The sequence below is a fragment of the Arachis stenosperma genome, chromosome 4, assembly GCF_014773155.1.
Source record: "Arachis stenosperma cultivar V10309 chromosome 4, arast.V10309.gnm1.PFL2, whole genome shotgun sequence".
Taxonomy (NCBI): domain Eukaryota; kingdom Viridiplantae; phylum Streptophyta; class Magnoliopsida; order Fabales; family Fabaceae; genus Arachis; species Arachis stenosperma.
The window spans coordinates 100,174,226-100,179,498 of record NC_080380.1 but is presented as its reverse complement, the minus strand read 5'-3'; the positions used below and the strand labels follow the sequence as shown (position 1 = coordinate 100,179,498).

The window sequence follows — 5,273 nt, the reverse complement described above, 5'->3', positions numbered from 1 at the left end:
ATGTCAGATGGACATCTCTTGGTCAGCTGCTTGTATCTTTCCCAAGCTTCATAGAGGGATTCACCATCTTTTTGTTTGAAGTTTGAACATCCACTCTCAGCTTGCTCAGCTTTTGGGGAGGAAAGAACTTGTCTAAGAATGCAGTGACAAGCTTATCCCATGAGTCCAGGCTATCCTTGGGTTGTGAATCCAAACCATACTCTAGCTCTGTCTCTTACAGCAAAAGGAAAAGCAAGAGTCTGTAGACTTCAGGATTGACTCCATTTGTCTTTACAGTGTCACAGATCTGCAAGAACTCAGTTAAAAACTGATAAGGATCTTCAGATGGAAGTCCATAAACTTGCAGTTTTGTTGCATCAATGCAACTAGTTGAGGCTTAAGCTCAAAGTTATTGGCTCCTATGGCAGGAATGGAGATGCTTCTTCCATCAATCTGGATGTTGGCTTTGTGAAGTCACCAAGCATTCTCCTTGCATTATTATCATTATTTTCGGCCATCTCTTCCTCTTGTTCGAAATTTTCTAAAAGGTTGCTTCTGGATTGTGTAATTTAGCTTCTTTTAATTTTCTCTTCAGAGTCCTTTCAGGTTCTGATCAACTTCAACAAGAGTGCCTTTGTCCCTGTTCCTGCTCATATGAAGAAAAGGGAATACAAAAAAAAAAAAGAAGGAATCCTCTATGTCACAGTATAGAGATTCCTTTATGTTAGTAGAAAAAGAAAGGGGTAGAAGAAGAGGAATGGATTCGGATTTTTGATGAAGAGGGGTGAAGAGAAGTGTTAGTAATTAAATAATTAAATAGAAGAAAAGAGAAGAGAGAATTTCGAAAATAAATTTAAAAAAAGAAGTTAGTAGTTTTCGAAAATTATAATTTAAAGTTTAAATATGAAACAATTAATTAATTAAAAGAATTTTTGAAAAAGAGAGAGATATTTCGAAAATAGAAGAGGGAAAAGTAGTTAAGTGGTTTTGAAAAAGATAAGAAACAAACAAAAAGTTAGTTAGTTGATTGAAAAAGATTTGAAATCAAAAGATAAGAAGATAGTAAGTTGGATAAGATATTTTAAAATCAATTTTGAAAAAAGATAAGATTTTTGAAAAGATAACATAAAAGATAAAAAGATTTAAAAGAGATATTTGAAAAAGATTTAATTTTAAAAATTACTTAGCTAACAAGAAACTACAAGATAAGATTCTAGAACTTAAAGATTGAACCTTCTTAACAAGAAAGTAACAAACTTCAAATTTTGAACCAATCACATTAATTATTAGCTAATTTTCGAAAATATGTTGTAAAGATAAGAAAAAGATTTGAAAATATTTTGAAAAGATTTTTGAAATTTTCGAAAATTATAAAGAAAATTGAAAAGATATGATTTTTGAAAAAGATTTTGAAAAGATAAGATTTTTAAAATTGAAATTTTGACTTGACTTGTAAGAAACAACTAATTTTGAAAATTTTTTTTTTGACCAAGTCAACCCAAAATTTCGAAATCTTGGAGGGAAATAAGGAAAGATATTTTTGATTTTTTGAATTTTTAATTATGAAAGAGAAAACAACAAAAATACTTTTATGCATGAAATTTTTAGATCAAAATAATGAATACATGCAAGAATGCTATGAATGTCAAGATGAACACCAAGAACACTTTGAAGATCATGATGAACATCAAGAACATAATTTTGAAAAATTTTTGATGCAAAGAAAACATGCAAGACACCAAACTTAGAAATCTTTAATGCATGGAAAATATGAATGCAAAAATGCACATGAAAAACAAGAAAAGACACAAAACAAGAAATCATCAAGATCAAACAAGAAGACTTGTCAAGAACAACTTGAAGATCATGAAGAACACTATGAATGCATGGGATTTTCGAAAAAATGCAAGAAAAATTTTTAAAGCATGCAATTGACACCAAACTTAAAAATTGACTCAAGACTCAAACAAGAAACACAAAATATTTTTAATTTTTATGATTTTCTAATTTTTTTGGATTTTTATTAATTATTTTCGAAAATAAAGTTTGTAAAAACGAAAAATAAAAGAAAAATTTTTGAAAAAGATTTTTGAAAAGAAAATTACCTAATCTGAGCAACAAGATGAACCGTCAGTTGTCCATACTCGAACAATCCCCGGCAACGGCGCCAAAAACTTGGTGATGTTGCCGGAATCTTGAATAATAGCTGGCTTCAAACTCGAACAATCCCCGGCAACGGCGCCAAAAACTTGGTGGACGAAATTGTGATTCAAATTCTTGTATCATTTGTGATCAATGTTCTAATTATGGCTCTGGTGGAATTCACAACTCCGTTCAACTAACCAGCAAGTGTACTGGGTCGTCCAAGTAATAACCTTACGTGAGTAAGGGTCGAATCCACAGAGATTGTTGGTATGAAGCAAGCTATGGTCACCTTGTAGATCTCAGTCAGGAGGATAAAATTGATTGATGGTTATTGGAATAAATAATAAATAAAAGGAATAATAAAAAGGATAGAAATACTTATGCAGATTCATTGGTAGGAATTTCAGATAAGCGGAATGGAGATGCTGTAGAGCTCTAGGACGCCTGCTCTCCTATTCCTTCTACCCAATCCTTCTTACTCCTTTCCATGGCAAGCTTTGTATAGGGGTTCACTATCAGCTGTGGCTACTTTCATTCCTCTCGGGGAAATAACCTGTACGGCTGTCACTCGCACAGCTAACCAGTCTGGAGGCATCACCCATGGTTGATAGCTACATCCCATCCTCGCAGTGAAAGCTAATGCACGCACTCTGTCACAGTACGGCCAATCACCGGTTGGTTCCCGCTCCTACTGGAATAGAATCCCTCTTTTGCGTTTGTCACTAACGCCCAGCAGGTTAAAGTTTGAAGCACGTCACAGTCATTCATGAACGGAATCCTACTCGGAATACCACAGACAAGGTGAGACTTTCCGGATTCCCAGGATCCTACTCGGAACACCACAGACAAGGTTGGACTTTCCGGATCCAGATGAATGCCGCCATCTACTAGCTTATACCACGAAGATTCTGTGGGGAATCTAAGAGATACACATTCAAGCCTTGTTACACGCAGAACGGAAGTGGTTGTCAATCACGCGCGTTCATAAGTGAGAATGATGATGAGAGTTATTAGCTCATCACATTCATCATGTTCTTGAGTACGAATGAATATCTTGGAATAAGAATAAGATAGAGAATTGAATAAAAGAAAATAGAACTTCATTAATCTTTGAGGTACAGCAGAGCTCCACACCCTTAATCTATGGTGTGCAGAAACTCCACCGTTGAAAATACATAAGCAAGAGGTTCAGGCATGGCCGAATGGCCAGCCCCCTAAACGTGATCAATGATCTCCTAAGATGAAATAAATAAAACTGAGATCAAAAGATGATTGATACATTAGTAAAATCATCCTATTTATAATAAACTAGCTCCTAGGGTTTACATGAGTAAGTAATTGATGCATAAATCCACTTCCGGGGCCCACTTGGTGTGTGCTTGGGCTGAGCTTGATCTATCCACGAGCAGAGGCTCCTCTTGGAGTTGAATTTCGAGTTATGATGTGCTTTGGGCGTTCAACTCCGGATTATGACGTTTTTCTGGCGTTTAACTCCAGAAAGGAGCGTGTACTTGGCGTTCAACGCCAGTTTGCGTCGTCATTCTTCGAATAAAGTATGGACTATTATATATTGCTGGAAAGCCCTGGATGTCTACTTTCCAACGCCGTTGAGAGCGCGCCATTTAGAGTTCTGTAGCTCCAGAAAATCCATTTCGAGTGCAGGGAGGTCAGAATCCAACAGCATCAGCAGTCCTTTTGTCAGCCTTTTTCAGAGTTTTGCTCAAATCCCTCAATTTCAGTCAGAATTTACCTGAAATCACAGAAAAACACACAAACTCATAGTGAAGTCCAGAAATGTGAATTTAACATAAAAACTAATGAAAACATCCCTAAAAGTAGCTCAAACTTACTAAAAACTATATAAAAACAATGCCAAAAAGCGTATAAATTATCCGCTCATCAACCTTCTAATGTGCATGGTATCATAAAGCTTCCTGGATCTTGAAGCTTTTCTGGTAAGCTTTCAGGATGACTGCACTGCATTCTTCAGTGAGAAATATTTTTTCAGTTTCTCTCCAATCCTTCTTATGACTTAAGATCTCTTTCATGAACTTAGCATAAGAAGGTATTTGCTCAAGTGCCTCTGCAAACGGAATCTTTATTTCAAGAGTCCTTAGATAGTCTGCAAAGCGGGCAAATTGCTTATCCTGTTCCGCTTTGCGGAGTTTCTGAAGATAAGGCATCTTGACTTGATATTCTTCAACCTTAGATGCTGCAGGTTTATTCCTTACAGAAGTGGTTGAAGAAGCCTTTTTAGAGGGATCACTGTCAGCACTCTCAGGTGTCTGATCCTCCCTTGGCGTCTGAATGCCAGGAATGGGTGAAAGATTGGGCGTTAAACGCCAACTTTTCTCCCTTTTCTGGCGTTTGAACGCCAGAACTGGGCAAGGAATGGGCGTTTAACGCCAGCTTTCCTTTCCCTTCTGGCGTTTGAACACCACTAGCATTCCTCTCTGGGCTCTTACTGTCCTCAGAGGGATTTTTAACAGGGGTTTGGTAATCCTCTGTCAATTGTTCCTTATTTGACTTTTTGCTCTTTTGAGTGGTGTTGTTCAGTGTCTTTCCACTCCTCAGTTGAACTGCTTGACATTCTCCTGTTATCTGTTTAGATATCTGCTGTTTTGCTTGATTCAACTGCAGTTCTATGTTCTTGTTAGCAACTTTAGTTTCATGGAGCATCTCCTTAAATTCTGCTAACTGTTCTGTCATCAGGAACAATTGTTGATTAAGCTCAATCATCTGCTCTTGAGGATTAGGATCAGTGACTACTGCCATGACTTCCTCTTTTGGAGAGAACTCATTGCTAGAGTATAAGTATTGGTTTCTAGCAACAGTGTCTATAAGCTCTTGAGCTTCTTCAATTGTCTTCCTCATGTGTATAGAGCCACCAGCTGAGTGGTCTAAAGACATCTGAGCTTTTTCTGTAAGCCCATAGTAGAAGATGTCTAACTGTACCCACTCTGAAAACATTTCAGAGGGGCATTTTCTTAGCATACCTCTATACCTTTCCCAGGCATTATAAAGGGATTCATTATCCTCTTGTTTAAAGCCTTGGATGTCCAGCCTTAGCTGTGTCATCCTTTTTGGAGGGTAAAAATGATTCAGGAATTTGTCTGATAACTGTTTCTATGTCTTTATGCTTGCTGTAG

The 5,273-nt window shown here is 36.8% G+C and overlaps 1 non-coding gene across 1 annotated transcript; it reads left to right on the top strand.

Annotated features, from left to right (window-relative positions):
- On the top strand, positions 1 to 103 carry LOC130977944 (small nucleolar RNA R71). The gene has a single exon (XR_009085613.1). It is a non-coding gene; the product is annotated as a small nucleolar RNA R71 (small nucleolar RNA).
- Positions 104 to 5,273: the final 5,170 nt, after the last annotated feature.